This window comes from Nicotiana sylvestris, chromosome 2 (assembly GCF_000393655.2).
Source record: "Nicotiana sylvestris chromosome 2, ASM39365v2, whole genome shotgun sequence".
Taxonomy (NCBI): Eukaryota; Viridiplantae; Streptophyta; class Magnoliopsida; order Solanales; family Solanaceae; genus Nicotiana; species Nicotiana sylvestris.
The window spans coordinates 207680437-207697948 of record NC_091058.1 but is presented as its reverse complement, the minus strand read 5'-3'; positions in this window follow the sequence as shown (position 1 = coordinate 207697948).

Sequence of the window (17512 nt, the reverse complement as noted above, 5' to 3'; positions counted from 1 at the left end):
GAGCACGCAGAGCATTTGAGAGTTGTGTTGCAGAGATTGAGGGAGGAGAAGCTTTATGCAAAATTCTCCAAGTGTGAGTTTTGGCTCAGTTCAGTGGCTTTCTTGGGGCATGTGGTGTCCAACAAGGGTATTCAGGTTGATCAAAAGAAGATAGAGGGAGTTCAGAGTTGGCCCAGACCATCCTCAGCCACAGAGATTTGTAGTTTTCTTAGTTTGGCAGGCTATTATCGCTGGTTTGTTCAGGGATTCTCATCTATCACATCGGCCTTCACCAAGTTGACTCAGAAGGGTGCTTCTTTGTATGGACGGACGAGGGTGAGGAGAGCTTTCAAAAGCTCAAGACAGCCTTGACCACAACTCCCTTGTTGGTTTTGCCATCAGCTTCAGGTTCATATACTGTGTATTGTGATGCTTCGAGAGTTGGTATTGGTTGTGTTTTGATGTAGGAGGGTAGAGTTATTGCTTATGTTCTCGTCAGTTGAAGCCCCATGAAATGAACTACCCTGTTCATGATTTGGAGTTGACTGCAATAGTTCACGCGTTGAAGATTTGGAGTCATTACTTGTATGTTGTGTCTTGTGAAGTGTTTATTGATCATCATAGACTCCAGCACATGTTCAAATGGAAGGATCTCAATTTGAGGAAGCGGAGATGGTTGGAGTTGCTTAAGGATTATGATATCACTATATTGTACCATCCGGGAAAGGCCAATGTGGTGGCCGATGACTTAAGCCGAAAGGCGATGAGTATGGGCAGTTTGGCATATATTCCAGTTGGGGAGAGAACTCTTGTAGTTGATGTTCAGGCCTTGGCCAATCAGTTTGTGAGATTAGATGTTTCGGAGCCTAGTCGGGTATTGGCTTGTGTGGTTTCTAGGTCTTCCTTATATGATCGCATTAGATAGCACCAGTATGATGATCCGCATTTTCTTGTCCTTAAGGACAGAGCTCAGCATGATGATGCCCGAGATGTGACCATCAGTGATGATAGGGTGTTGAGGATGTAGGGCCGGATTTGCATGCCCAATATGGACGGGCTTCGGGAGATGATCCTTTAGGAGGCCCATAGCTCGCGGTATTCCATTCATCCAGGTGTCGCGAAGATGTATCAAGATTTGAGGCAACACTATTGGTGGAGAAGAATGAAGAAAGACATTATGGGATTTGTAGCTCGGTGTCTCAATTGCCAGCAGGTGAAATATGAGCATCAAAGACTAGGTGGCTTGCTTCAGCGAATAGATATTCCCGAGTGGAAGTGGGAGAGGATCACTATGGACTTTGTCGTTGGGCTTCCACAGACTTTGAGAAAGTTTGATTCTATTTGGGTGATTGTGGATCGGCTGACCAAGTCTGCGCACTTCATTCCTGTGTGAACTACCTATTCTTCAGAGCGGTTGGCTGAGATCTATATCCGGGAGATTGTTTGTTTGCATGGTGTCCTAGTTTCCATCATTTCAGATAGGGGCACTCAGTTTACATCGCAGTTTTGGAGGTCTGTGCAGCGAGAGTTGGGTACTCAGGTTGAGTTGAGCACTGCTTTTCACCCTCAGACGGATGGGCAGTCCGAGTGCACTATTCAGATATTGGAGGATTTACGTGCTTGTGTCATTAATTTTGGAGGGTCATGGGATCAGTTTCTACCGCTTGCAGAGTTTCCTTAAAACAACATCTACCATTCGAGTATCCAGATGGCTTCATATGAGGCTTTGTGTGGGAGGCGGTGTAGATCTCCAGATGGTTGGTTCGAGCCCCGTGAGGCTAGGCTATTGGGGACTGATTTGGTACAGGATACTTTGGAGAAGGTGAAAGTGATTCAGGAGAGGCTTCGTATAGAGCAATCGAGGCAAATGAGTTATGCTAACAGGAAGGTTTGAGATGTGTCCTACATGGTTGGCGAGAAGGTTCTATTGAAGTTTTCACCCATGAAGGGTGTTATGAGATTTGGGAAGAAAGGTAAATTGAGTCCTCGGTTCATTGGGCCTTTTGAGGTGCTTCGGAGGATTGGGGAGGTGGCTTATGAACTTGCTTTTCCACCCATCTTGTCGAGTGTGCATCCGGTGTTTCATGTTTCTATGCTCCGAAAGTATATTGGGGATCAGTCTCATGTTCTAGATTTCAGTACGATTCAGTTGGATAATGATCTGACTTATGATGTGGAGCCAGTAGCTATTTTGGGTCGTCAGGTTTGAACATTGAAGTCAAAGGATATAGCTTCAGTAAAAGTGCAGTGGAGAGGTCGGCCCGTGGAGGAGGCTACCTGGGAGACCGAGCGGGAGATGTGTAACATATATCCTTACCTATTTGAGGCTTCAGGTATGTTTCTTGATTTGTTAGCGGACGAACGTTTGTTTAAGTTGGGGAGGATGTTACGCCCCGGCCAGTCGTCTCATGAGTTACTGCTCCATTTTTCCTATTTCTTATTCTTTATGCTTTGTCCATCCATGTTATGTGGTATCGGGTTGGTCGGATCGAGTTTTGAAAGGATTTGGTATGTTTTGAGACACTTAGTCTCTTTAGAATGAGTTTAAGTTAGAAAAATCAACTGGCTGTTGACTTATATGTTACAGGGCTTGGAGGTGAGTTCCATTGGTTCGGTTAGCTTCGAGAGGTGATTTATGACTTAGGGGCATGATCAGAATGAATTTTGGAGGTTCGTAGTCGATTTAGGCTTGAATTGGCGAAGTTGATATTTTGGCGATTTCCGGTTGGTGGGAGAGATTTTTGATATAGGAGTCGAAATGGAATTCCGAGAGTTTCAGTAGTTTCGTTGTGTCATTTTAGAAAGTTTGGCTTGAATTCGATGTGTTTTGGGTGATTTGATTTTGTTTGAGGTGTTTTGATGATTGGAACAAGTTTGAATAAGGTATTAGGATATGTTTATGCTTTTGGTTGAGGTCCCGGGGGGCCTCGGGGTGATTTCGGATGGTTGACGGGAAGTTTGAAACCTTGTTGCAGCTGCTAAACTTAGCTGCTTCTAGTATTTCTGCACCTACAGATTTGGGACCGCAGGTCTGACGGCGCACCTGCAGGAGATAGGCCGCAGATGCGAAAAGCGGCTTGAGGAGCAAAAATCGCATAAGCGGCTAATGGGACCGCACCTGCGAATGCACAGATACGGAAGGTTGATCGCAAAAGCGGTTTGGTCCATTAAGTGATTTCCGCAGAAGCGGAAGAAGAACCGCATATGCGGTACCACAGAAGCGGTTATTTGGCCGCAAATGCGAAAATGACTGGGCAGAAAGTTTAAATTGTGGCCTTTGTGAATTTTGAGCTATTTCACTATTTTTATCTCGGCTTTGGAGCTTTTGGACAATTTGAAAGAGGTATTTCAAGCGAACTTCATTGAGGTAAGGAATTTGGACCTAAAACTCGTTCCTATGCTATTATTTCATGGATTAGGGCTAGAAATCATGGAAATTAAGGGTGAAAATTGGAGAAACTAGGGCTTGGGAACTTAGACCTTTAATTGGGGAATTGAAGGACCATTTGGGGTCAGATTTGAGAACTTTTGATATGTGTGAACTCATGGGCAGATAAGGAATCTATTGATGTAAAAATTATTGATTTTCGAGATGTGGACCCGGGGGTCAGGTTTTGGTAATTTCGGAATTTGTGCCCTTTATTGATTGTTTTCGCTTGGGCTTTGTTCCCTTAGCATATTTTGACGTCCTCGTTCTGATTTTGGATAGATTCGACGTGAGTGGAGGCCGATTCGAGGGGCAAAGGCATCGCGAGCTAGAGATTTAGCCGATTCGAGTTGAGTAATGATTGTAAATGATGTTCTGAGGATTTGAAACCCCGGATTGCACATCATAGTGCTATATTGAAGTGAGGCACATGCTTGATGACGAGCGTGGGGTCGTGCACTGTTGGGGATTGTGACTTGGTTTGTCCCGATTGATGATTTTACTGCGTGTTTGATTGAAAACTATTTGTTGTCATCATTATTTGGGTTGAATGTCATATTTGGGCCTAGTGCCAACTATTTGAATCGTTCGGGGATCTTTATTGATATTTCCTCAATGTTTTGACTTTATACTTGAACTTAGTCATGTTATTTTCCATTGTTTTACTACTCAGCCATGTTTACAAAGTTTAAATACTTAATGACATTTTAAATGATGTTTGGGCTGAGAAACATTGTTTTACAATTGCCCGAGGGGCTTGTGAAGGTTTTTGGCTAAGTAAGGCCGAGGGCCTATATTGTGAGGAAACACTGATACTGATTTAAGGCTGAAGGCCTGAGATATGTACGCCACGTGGTGGCTTGCTTGATATGAGGCCAAGGGCATAGTTTTGATGCCACGAGATGACTTGATATTGCGCTTGGGTCGTAAGGATCCCCTCTAGGAGTCTTCACACCCCATTGAGCGCGGGTACCCATTGTGATGTGAGATTGAGCCCGAGGGGCTGCTATTGTTCTGAGATGTTTCCCGCGGGGCGGATGTGGTGATACTGTGCCCGAGGGGCGAACTTCTATTTGTTTACTTTACCTTAATTACCTGTCAATTACTTGTTTACTTGTTGAAAGAGGATTTTACTTGACTTTTCACTGGTTTACTACTTTTAAATGGTTTTACTGCTTCATTATGGAATGCCTTGTGCCTTACGTGTTTTCTTACGTTCAGTCGTTATTTACATTTGTTAGTCAGTGAGTTGGAGTACTCATTTTACTCCCTGCACCCTGTGTGTAGATTCAGGCATAGCTGGTTTCGCTCCCGAGTGATGATTCCTCCAGTTCAAGCGGGTTTTCGGAGATTACAAGGTAGTTGTTGACATCCGCAACCCTGTGTCTCTACTTTTTTATCTCTTCTATTTCCTTTCAGACAATTGTACTAGTTATTGATTTAGCAGAATTGTATTATGGCTTATAGATGCTCATGACTAGTGATACCCCAGTTAGGGCTGTGTATGGGTGTTCTTCCACGTATTTATGTTATCATTGTTATTTTCGGATTTATTCTATCATGTTTAGAGCGTTTCTTAAATGCTTACCTGTTAGTAATTGGAAAGTGGGAAGTGTCGGCTAGCCTTGTCTTCACGAGAGGCGACATCACGACCGGGTCCGGGTTAGGGTCGTGACATACTATGATTGAGTATTAGTGCTAGTTGAGGTAGTTAGATGTTGGAACAAGTTTGGTTATAGCTGATTTTCCCATGCCGGGACATATTTACTTATACTGTCGATTCCCTTGCCGAGATAGTGTTGTTTCTTTATTGGTCCCTTGTCGGGACTCTTGTTGTAATTGGTGTTGAACTATATATGTGGATCGGGTTGCGCGCCGCAACAATATTATAATTGGATCGGGTTGCATGCCACAACAATATTATGCTTAGATCGGGTTGCACGCCACAACAATGATATAATTGGATCGGGTTGCACGCCGCAACAATAATATAACTGGAACGAGTTATTCCCTCGTAGCATGTTCCCCCTCCCAACTTTACTTGTTTATTTCTACTTTATTTTCCACTGTATAATATATAACAGCATAGGTTTATTTGGTAGTCTAGTCCTAGCCTCGTCACTACTTCGCCGGGGTTAGGCCAAACACTTACCAGCACATGGGGTCGGTATTCTGTTTTCATTTACTTCAGAGATAGATTGTACCTTTCTTTCCAGACATTTGTATGTAGTATTCGTAGATGGTCCATTGTGACACCGGATTCCTGGTAGAGATTTATGTTGGTATTATCGTACTGGTTTTTGGCTAAGTTATCAGATTACGTCTTCTGCATGTATTTATTTATCGTTAATATTTCACTATTGATCGTATTTTGATTTAAACTATTAAAAAGGGCTAAATAAAAGAGTTAGTAGTTCTATAATACACGGCTTGCCTAGCTTTCACGAGTAGGTTCCATCACGACTCCCGAAGGTGGAAATTCCGGGTGGTGACAAGTTGGTATCAGAGCTCTAGGTTACATAGGTCTCACATTTCACGGACAAGCTTAGTAGAGTCTGAGGGATTGATACGGAGACATCTGTATTTATGCCCCAGAGGCTACAGAGTTAGGAAGAACTTCATATTTTTTCTTTTATGTCGTGCGGTTTGGTTTCTCAATACTATTTGAATTTCTACTCTGTTCTTTTGCAGATGGAGAGAACACGCGCTTCCTCATCCACCAATCAGCAGCCCAAGCCCCCAACAGTAGCTCCCACAAGGGGTAGAGGGCGAGACAGTTCCGATGGGCCCAGCTGATGTCCTAGAGGGGTTTATTGCTACCCCTGTACTCCAAGATGCTCTGGTCCATCTAGTGGGCCTTATAGAGAGTGTCACCCGAGCAGGCTTGCTTCCTGTAGCACTAACCGTCTCTCAGGCTGGAGGAGGAGCCCAGACTCATGCTACTGGCACTCCGGAGCAGATAGCTCCCCAGTTTCAGACTCTAGCAGCTCAGCCAGTTGGAGCAGTTTAGCCGGGTATGGTAGCTCAGACCAGTGATGGAGTAGCTATGTCTGCCGATGCTTTGTGGAGATTGGAAAGGTTCACCAAACTCTTCACTACCACTTTTAGTGGTGCATCTTCTGAGGATCCCTAAGATTATCTAGACATCTATCATGAGGTTCTCAAGAACATGGGGATAGTGGAGACCAATGGGGTCGACTTTGCTACTTTCCGCTTGTCTAGATCTGTCAAGACTTGGCGGAGAGATTATCATTTGGCTAGACCAGCCAGATCGCCAACTTTGACTTGGAAGCAGTTTACTCAACTATTTCTGGAGATATATCTCCCCATCACTCAGAGAGAGGTCTATCGGAGGCAGTTTGAGCCTTTCCATTAGGGTTTTATGACTGTTACTCAATATGATACAAGATTTATCGACTTGGCCCACCATGCCCTTATCATAGTTCCCATCGAGAGAGAGAGGGTGAGGAGGTTCATTGAGGGACTTATTCAGTCGATTCGACTTCAGATGGCTAAGGAGACAGGGAGTGAGATTTCTTTTCAGGAGGCGGCCAATGTGGCTATGAGGGTTGAGATGGTTCTATCGCAGGGGTGTGGTTAGGGGTCTGACAAGAGGCCTCATCATTCAGGCAGATTCAGTGGTGCCTCGTCTGGAGGCAGGGTTTCGTATAGTAGAGGCCATCCTCCTAGGCCTTTTTAGTCAGAACTTTAGGTTTCTCACGTCGCTTCAGGTGGTCGTAGTTCTCATATGTAGTATTATGATCAGTAGCCCTACAGTGCACCACCAGCTCCTATCAGTGCACCGCCACTCCATAGTTTTCGGGGTGGTCATTCAGGTCGCCAGAGTCAGTCTTAGTTTTCTCAGTCGCAGCACTCAGGTGGATGCTTTGAGTATGGTGAATATTGTCATATCTAGAGGGATTGTTCGATTTTGGTGGGTACTGAATCGCAGCAGCAGGGTTCCCGTTCTATGGTTAAGGCACCAGGTGTTCCACCACTCGCTCCGCCAGCTAGGGGTGGTGGTAAAGGTGGAGGTAGATGTATTAAAGGTGGAGGTCAGGCAGCTAGAGGTGGAGGCCAGCTAGCAGGAGGACATCCCAGAGATGTAGTTCAGGGTGGTAGGGCCCAACCTCGATGTTATGCTCTTCCAGCCAGGCCCGAGGCTGAGGCTTCTAATGCAGTTATCACAGGTACTGTTCTGGTTTGTAGTAGAGATGCTTCAGTCCTATTCGATCCAGGGTCTATATACTCCTATGTGTCATCTTATTTTGCACCATATCTGGTCATTCCTAGTGATTCCTTGAGTGCCCCTGTATGTGTCTACACCGGTGGGTGATTCTATTGTGGTAGATCGAGTCCATCATTCTTGTATAGTTGTGATTGGGGGTCTTGAGACTCGTTTAGATTTGTTACTTCTGGACATGGTTGATTTTGATGTCATATTGGGGATGGACTGGTTATCACCTTACCATGCTATCTTGGACTGTCATGCCAAGACTGTGACCTTAGCCTTACCGAGTTTACCTTATTTAGAGTGGAGAGGGACTCCTGGTCATTCTACCCGCAGTGTCATCTCTTATGTGAAGACTCGGCGTATGGTCGAAAAGCGGTGTTTGGCTTATTGGGCATATGTTCGCGATTCTATTGTTGAGGTTCCTTCTATTGATTCTGTTCCTATTATTCGTGAGTTGCCTGAGGTATTTCCTTTAGACCTGCCAGGTGTGCCACCCGACAGGGACATTGACTTCTGTATTGATTTGGCTCCGAGCACTTAGCCCATTTCTATCCCGCCATATCGTATGGCCCCGCCTGAGTTGAAAGAGTTGAAGGAGTAGTTGCAAGACTTGCTTGAAAAAAATTTCATTACACCTAGTGTTTTACCTTGGGGTGCGGCGGTGTTGTTTGTTAAGAAGAAGGATGGATCGATGATAATGTGTATTGATTACTGGTAGTTGAACAAGGTTACAATCAAGAATAAGTATCCATTATCGAGGATTGATGATTTGTTTGATCAGCTTCAGGGTGCCAAGGTATTTTCGAAGATTGACTTGAGATCTGGCTACCATCAGTTGAGGATTAGGGAATCCGATGTCTCTAAGATAGCTTTTCGCAGTCGGTATGGGCATTATGAGTTCATGGTGATGTCATTCGTGTTGAACAATGCCCCAACAACATTTATGGATTTGATGAACCGAGTGTTCAAGCCTTACTTGGATTCGTTCGTGATAGTCTTCATTGATGATATTTTGATCTATTCCTGCAGCCGGAAAGAGCACGAGCAACATCTTAGGGTGGTTCTTTATACTATGAGGGATAGTTAGTTGTAGGCCATGTTTTCGAAGTGTGAGTTCTGGTTGAGTTCAGTTGCATTCTTGGGTCATGTGGTATCAGTAGAGGGTATTCAAGTTGATCCGAATAAAATTGAGGCAGTCAAGAACTGGCCTAGACCAGCATCAGCTACAGAGATCCGAAGTTTCTTGGGGTTGGAAGGCTATTATCGTCGGTTTGTGGAGGGGTTTTTGTCTATTGCAGCCTCGATGACTAGGTTGACCTAGAAAGGTGCCCAATTCAGGTGGTCGGACGAGTGTGAGGCGAGCTTTCAGAAGCTCAAGACATCTTTGACTACGGTACCGATGTTGGTTTTACCCATAGGTTTAGGGCCATATACAGTTTATTGTGATGCATCTCGTATTGGACTTGGTGTGGTATTGATGCAGAATGGCAAGGTCATTGATTATGCTTTGCGGTAGTTGAAGATTCATGAGAAAAACTATTCGGTTCATGATTTGGAGTTGGCATCCATTGTTCATGCATTGAAGATTTATAGGCATTATCTGTATGGCGTGGCATGTGAGGTGTTCACGGATCACAAAAGTCTGCAGTACTTGTTCAAGCAGAAGGAGTTGAATTTGAGGTAAAGAAGGTGGTTGGAGCTGTTAAAGGACTATGATATCATCATCTCATATCATCTGGGAAAGGCCAATGTGGTCGCCAATACTTTGAGTAGGAAGTCAGCCAGTATGGGCAGTCTTGCTTATATTCCAGTCGGTGAGGGGCCTCCTGCTTTGGATGTTCAGGCTTTGGCCAATCAGTTCGTGAGGTTGGATGTTTTTGAGCCCAACCGTGTGTTAGCTTGCAAAGTTGCTCGTTCTTCTTTATTGGAGTGTATCTGAGATCGGTAGTATGATGATCCCCATTTGTGTGTCCTTAGAGACACGGTGCAGCACAGAAGTGCCAAGCAGGTTACTTTAGGAGATGATGGAGTTCTGAGATTGCAGGGTTGAGTTTGTGTGCCTAATAAGGATGGACTCCAAAAGTTGATTTTAGAGGAGGCCCATAGTTCTCGGTATTTTAATCACCCGGGCGCCGCTAAGATATATCAGGATTTATGGTAGCATTATTGGCGGCGGAGAATGAAGATGGACATTATTGCTCATGTGGCTCGGTGTTTGAACTATTAGTAGGTTAAGTACGAGCATCAGAGACCTGGTGGGTTATTCCAGAAGATTGAGATTCCCAAATGGAAGTGGGAGCGTATTACTATGGACTTCGTTGTTGGACTTCCACGGACTTAGAGGAAGTTCGACGCAGTGTTGGTTATTATGGATAGGCTGACCAAGTTAGCACATTTCATTCCTGTGGCAGTCTCTTATTCTTCCGAGAGGTTAGCTGAGATCTATATCCAGGAGATTGTTCGTCTTCATGGTGTGCCCGTATCTATCATTTCGAATCGAGGTACACAGTTTACCTTACATTTCTGGAGAGTAGTTTAGCGAGAGTTGGGCACTCGGGTTGAGTTGAGCATAGCGTTTCATCTTCAGATGGACGGACAGTCCGAGCGGACTATTCAGATTTTGGAGGAATGCTCCGAGCTTGTGTCATTGACTTTGGAGGCTCGTGGGATCAGTTTTTGCCTTTAGCAGAATTTGCCTACAACAACAGTTACCATTCAAGTATCTAGATGGCTCCTTATGAGGCTTTGTATGGTAGGCGGTGTCAGTCGCGGATTGGATGGTTTGAGATGGGGGAGGCTCGGTTGTTGGTTACAGATCTAGTTCAAGATGCCTTGGACAAGGTTAGGATTATTCAGGATAGGTTTCGTACAGCTCAGTCCAGGCAAAAGAGTTATGCTAACCGTAAGGTTTGAGATTTGGCATTCATGGTCGGTGAGTAGGTATTGCTTCGAGTGTCGCCTATGAAGGGCATGATGAGATTTGGAAAGAAGGGCAAGCTTAGCCCTAGGTTCATTAGCCCGTTTTAGATTCTTGATCGAGTGGGAGAGATGGCTTACAGACTTGCGTTGCCGCCGAGCTTATTAGTCGTGCATCCAGTGTTTTATGTGTCCATGCTTTAGAAATATCACGGCGATCCATCCCACATGTTAGATTTTAGCATTGTCCAGTTGGACAAGGACTTGTCTTATGAGGAGGAGCCGGTAGCTATTCTAAACCGGTAGGTTCGTCAGTTGAGATCGAAGAGCTTTCCTTCTGTTCATGTTCAGTGGAGAGGTCAGCCTTCGGAGGTATCGACCTGGGAGTCCGAGTCCAATATGCAGTGCTGTTATCCCTATCTTTTCTCTGACTCATGTACTTCCTTCTTATGTCCGTTTGAGTGGGTCATCACTTATTCTAAAATGAATTCTGCCTCCCGACGCCTTAAAAAACCTCTTTCAGCATCACCTCGACTTACATGCGCAGTCTGGGCGCGTAGCCAGAAATCCATTATGTGAAAACTGTGAAAAATGATGAATTTTGACTTTAAAATAAATTTAAGTTGACTTCGATCAACATTTTGGGTAAACGGACCTAGAATCGTGATCAGATGGTCTCGGAGGGTCTGTAGGAAAATATGAGACTTGGGCATATGCTGAGAATCGAATTCTGAGGTCCCAAGCCCGAGAAATGAATTTTTTAAAAAAAATATTTTCTGGAATATTTATGAGTTTTAAAATGAAAGGTATTTAAAACTTGATGGTATCGGTCCCGTATTTTGGTACCGGAGCCTGTTACAGGTCTTATATGTGACTTAAGATGAGTCTATGAAATTTGGTAAAAAACGGAAGTCGTTTGAGGTCATTCGGACCCGTAGTTGTGAAAATTGATACTTTGAAAGTTTTGAGATTTTTCTTAGATTTCTATGCTGAATTCGTTGTTTAAGAGGATATTATGGCGATTTGATCACACGTATAAGTTCATATGATGTTTTTGAGTTAGTATGCATGTTTGGTCTGGAGCCCCGAGGGCTCGGGTGAGTTTCGAATGGATTTTGGAAGGTTTTGAACTTAGAAAAAGTTGCAAGTTTTCAGTTTCTGGTGTTTTGGTATGTTGTTCTTCGTGTTCGCGAAAGGACTCTCGCGAACGCGAAGGCTAAGTCAGGCTGAAGGCATTTTCCTTCTACACGAACGCGAGAAACAGTACGCGAATGCGAAGCCTTGGGGGTGTTTCCCTTCGCGAATGTGGACATGCTATCGCGAACGCGAAGGCCTTTGGGCCTGGGCAGGGGGAAGGAGATTTTATTCTACGCGAACGCGGCCACTGACCCACGAACACGAAGGCTCGAGGAGTCAAAGCTCCGCGAACGTGATGGTTAATTGGGCCTGACCCATCGCGGACGCGATGAAGGTCTACCCAGTAATTTTTAAACAATAACAGAACATACGGGATTTCACCAAAATTTCTGACTTCTTCTTCTAAACGCCAAATTGGGTGATTTTTGAAAGAGAACTTCACCACAAATCCATAGGTATGTAATCTTAGATTCATTTTCTTCAAATTCCATTAACACCCATTAGATTTCTAGGCCTAAATCATGTTCTTAAGGGTAGAAAATTAGGGATTTGGGTAGAGTTAGGGCTTCTTGCATAATTGGGATTTAGACCTCATTTTGGGGTCGGATTTTGGAACTAATTACATATTCAAGCTCGTGGGTAAATGGGTGATCGAGTTTAGGTCCGAACCTCGTGTTTTGACCATGCAGGTCCGGGGTCAATTTTTGACTTTTTGGGAAGAATGATAGGAAATCTATAATTAAGCATTGGAATTGGATTGTTTAGCATTTATTGATGTTATTATGTTGATTATGTCTAGATACAATTTATTTGGAGTCAAATACAAAAGGAAAAGCGGTGTTTGAGGCTTGAGTTGGTCGTGGAAGTTCGAGGTAAGTGTATGGTCTAACCTTAGCTTGAGGGATTAGGAGTTGTGTCCTATTTGCTACGTGTTACTTGTGGAGTACAACATATAGGCATGGTAACGAGTATCTATACGTTGGCATCAAGCATGACCGTGAGTCTTAAAGTGAAATTGTTGTGCTCTTAATAAATGCTACGAATGTTTAAGTTGTTGATTCTCTGTGTTGAACAAGGATTATGATTATTCTCGTGGAGATTACTATGATTGAGTATTAGTGCTAGTTGAGGTAGTTAGATGTTGGGACAAGTTTGGTTATAGCTGATTTTCCCTTCCCGGGACATATTTACTTATACTGTTGATTCCTTTGCCGGGATAGTGTTGTTTCTTTATTGGTCCCTTGCCGGGACTCTTGTTGTGATTGGTGTTGAACTGTATATGTGGATCGGGTTGCACGTCGCAACAATATTATGCTTGGATCGGATTGCACTCCCCAACAATGATATAATTGGATCGGGTTGCATGCCGCAACAATAATATAATTGGATCGGGTTGTACACCGGAACAGTGATAAATGATATGGATCGGGTTGCATGCCACAACAGTGTTATTATATTTTGGAATCGGATTGCGTGCCGCAACAAGAGATAATACAAAGTGCTTATTGACTGGTTACGAGTTCCTTATTGTTTTGCTGTAAATTCTAAATTATCCTTATGCCTTTCTCTTAAATTACTGTTGGTAATGATATTCACCTGTAGCATGTTCCCCCTCCCAGCTTTACTTTTTTATTTCTGTTTTATTTTTCGCTATATACTATATAACTGCATAGGTTTATTTGGTAGTCTTGTCCTAGCCTCGTCACTACTTCGCCGGGGTTAGGTCAGACACTTACCAACACATGGGGTCAGTTGTTCTGATACTACACTCTGTACTATGTGCAGATCCCGGAGTGGCAACTTTTGGACCGTAATTTTGGGTGGCTGACTTCAGTCCAGTCAGAGATTCCGAGTAGTCCTGCAGGCGTCCGCAGGCCTGATGTTCTCTTCTATCTTTATATGTATTCTATTTTCATTTACTTCAGAGACAAATTGTACCTTTCTTTCCAGACATTTATATGAAGTATTCGTAGATGGTCCGTGATATTGTGACACTGGATTCCTGGTAGAGAAGTATGTTGGTATTGTCGTACTGGTTTTTGGCTAAGTTATCAGATTACATCTTCCACATGTATTTATTTATCGTTAATATTTCACTATTGATTTCATTTTGATTTAAACTGTTAAAAAGGGCTAAATAAAAGAGTTAGTGATTCTATATGTCACACCTCCTTTTTACTACCCCCGGAGGGGTATAAGGGAGTTTTTTCAAATTTAAGTGACAATCAAAACAGGATTATTTTTTTAAATTTCAGAGTCACCACTTGGGATAGTTTATGGTGTCCCAAGCCACCGGTTCAAATCCCGAATAGAAGAAAGATTGACATTGTTTTATAGTCCGCGAACACAAAAATCCGGTTAAGGAATTCTGTTAACCCGGGAGAAGGTGTTAGGCATTCTCGGATTCTGTTGTTTTAGCACGGTCGCTCAACTATTATTATTGGCCTGATTATATGATTTTTACACGTTTTAAACCTATTGTGCATTTTTAACCTTTTAGCCGCTTTTAATATTTCGAGAAAATTCAAGGTTATTTAAAACACATCGCAAGTCATGCTACATGAAATGCACCCGTGGTTCACGACACGTTCTATTTAACCTTACTGGAAATTGAAGTCAGGTCACATGAAATGCACACCCAGGTTTGGAAATTGTGTATCGAAAATACGTCATGGGAAACGTACTCATAGTCGTGATAATTTATTATTGATTGCGCCTAAATCAAGCTACAGTGCTTCATAAATATTCTTAAAACTAATTTGAGCTTATTGTAAGGTCACGAATTATAGAAATTATAGGAAAATTAAACCATCTAAGATTCCCTTAGCTAGTCCATTAGATCACTAAGATGTTGGAGAAGTCCTATTACTTTTTAAATTCATTAATACTGGACTTTGCAGAAATATAGACTTAATGAGACTCAAAACCATTGAAAAGGACAGAACCAATCATTATTGTTTAAAAATAAATTCCATAAACTCATTACAGGTCCTAACACAAACTACTGATTTTGCCAACTTAATCCCTCTAACAAATTAATGCATTTATTCAAGAATAGAGGCCATATACATCATCAAAAGATAAACTAATTAAAATAACCAAGAGAGATGCTACGAACTAAAGTAGTAGAACCAAATTCATGAATTTTATAATCATATAACATCATTTGAACACAAAATGGAATAGCTATACTCAAGTAAAGTTGGACATGAGTATAAGTGAGCAACGTTTGAATAAGCTTTCCAATATATGGACAAATGAGCCTCAAATGTACATCAACAAATCATTTGGATCTTGCGGACCACGTACGAAGACCTCGACGAACAACCTTGCCTCTGACAGTACCTCAATCGTGATTTCAAAACAAATTGAATGGACGATATCTATAATAAACGAAGCGAAGCTTGAAACCAGATTCAAGTTCCTTTCATGCTCACAAAAGCTTGACTGGTTCGCTACTGTCCCTTTCTCATTCATGTGCGTATGTGTGGATGTGTGTGAGTGTTTTCCGGCGAGCGATGGTAAAGAGGAGGAGGAGATCGGCTACTGCTGTGCGTGGCCATTCATGGTGGTCTCTTATGGAAACGGCGGATGGTTTGTTCTTTGAAGTGAAGGGTTGTTATGGTAGTTATGGAGGGGTCACGCTTGGGACTGGTTTGAGTCATGAGGTCCGGTGGCTACTGATTTTCTGAGGCTGGGGACGAGGGGGACGACAGAGGTAGTGGAGTTAGCGTGAAGCATCCTTTCACGACTGCTGCGGCTGAAACTCCTTTAGGGCTCTAGGGTTTTTTCATTGGCTTTGTCATGAAGAATATGAAGAAGGTTTATTATGTTGTGGTTGCTAATGGGTGTCTGTTGTTGGCGTTTGGAGGGGGTTTGAAGAAGACGAAAAATTAGGGGGGGGGGGTCTGAAGAAGACGAAAAATCAGGGGGGGGTCTCGTGGGTGTCAGCGGCGGATCTCTAATGTTAGAGTCTAGGTCCTTAGCTACTAGGTTTATATTTTGTATTTTTTGCTGATTAGTCCTAGGTCTTTTTTGTGTATTAGGTCCCTAGGTTTTTAAGAAAGGTTTTTCTAGGTTAAGGAATTATGGGTTTGGTCTTATTGGGCTTGAATTTAGGAGATTGGGGTAGGTCCATGTCTTGTTGTGTCTTAAAATTGGGCTCTAAGACTCCAAAAATTATTATTCAAAACCATAGCTAATTTCCTTTAATATAAGATAACTATACTACATGATGCGAAAACAAATTCTAATTAAGTAAACTAAACTGTATTAAAACATGAAACTATTATATATATTTTTTGTATTTTCAAAATTAAAAATGACTGCAAAACATTAATGAAATTATTTTTTTTGTAATTTTTATTTTCTTGTAATAAAAAAAAGTAAAAGTGTCAAAATTAGTTGAAATAGCGATATTAGGCCTATACTAAATATTTACATGCTAAAATATATAAAATCTTGGGGAGGGTCAAAAATCACATGTCTACACTATAATACGCGGCATGCCTACCTTTCACTGTGAGCATATGATTTTTGCCCTATATGAATTACTCCCATAAATTCAAAACAAAATAATTTCTTTCAGTGTTTGCAATTTTGTGGATTTTCGTGGCATGTTCTGTTAATTGTTTGCATTTTGTGTGTGCATTTTAGTTAATGAAAAATACAAAAATGTACTGCATTTGCATTTGGATTTAATTTTTGCATTTTTGAATTAATTAGTAATTTAGTGTTTTATAAGATATAAAAATCACAAAAAATAGCTCATTTTGCATTTTTAACTCTTTCGTTTTGAATTTTATATTTTCTTTGAACTTAGGATTTAATTAATTATAGTAAATACTAAGGTGATTGATTAATCTAATTGGGTAGAATAATTTAGTCAAAAATTTAATTTAGGTTTTATTTTTAATTTGAAAAAAAAAAGAAGAAAAGGAATTGAAATTAGAAAAGAAAAGAAGGGAAATAAGAAGAAATTGGATTTTTTGGGCTTTCCCATCAAATTTCTTCCAGGCCCAAACAACTACACCTAATACCCGGTCAAATTGCTCTGAAACCCGGCCCAAACCCGCATCCCAACCCGATCCAGTTCCCCTTTTCATCCGAAACGATGTCGTTTTTCTATCTTTGATCTCGACCGATGAGGTTAGTTGATCTGAAGGTCTAGAACTAACCTCATTTTAATAAATAAGTGTCCAAACAACCCCCCTACCCCCTCTCATCTCCTTCACCAGACCTCACCGCCTCCACCTTGCTCCGCCTTACTCCGCCCACCGAAAATTGCCTCACGGCGGTTACGATGGTCCAATCACTACCAAATTAACACCATGAATTCCCCTCCAACTCCTCATCCCAAATCACTAAACAATTCCTCTAAAATCCCCCTCCATCAATTCGAATTTCAGATCTAAGGTCAGCGCCTAAAACCCTAAAATTCCCAAATATCCGCCCAGAATTACACCACACAACCCCTCATCTCCTTCCTTCCTCAAATATGTATTTGTTTCATCTCAAATCTGTCCGTCAGTGGTGAAACAGAGGTCTAAAACACCCTAGGTTTCTCCCTGGTTTCTTTTCTGGCTTAGCAAGTTGCGTGAACCAAAAACTGTCATTAATCGTTTGTCTTTTGTCAAGGACAATCGATTAATGATCGTCAAAGGTTTACTTTCTTCTTCAGAAGGTTGTTCGAGTTCATGCAGTTCTTGCTAAAGCAGGTCTGGGGTAATTTTCTTTGTGTCGATTGGTTTCCTTTTGATCTTTTCTTTTGTTTGTTTGTTGTATTTCCAGAAGTTTCGTTTCTTGCTTAATGACATTAT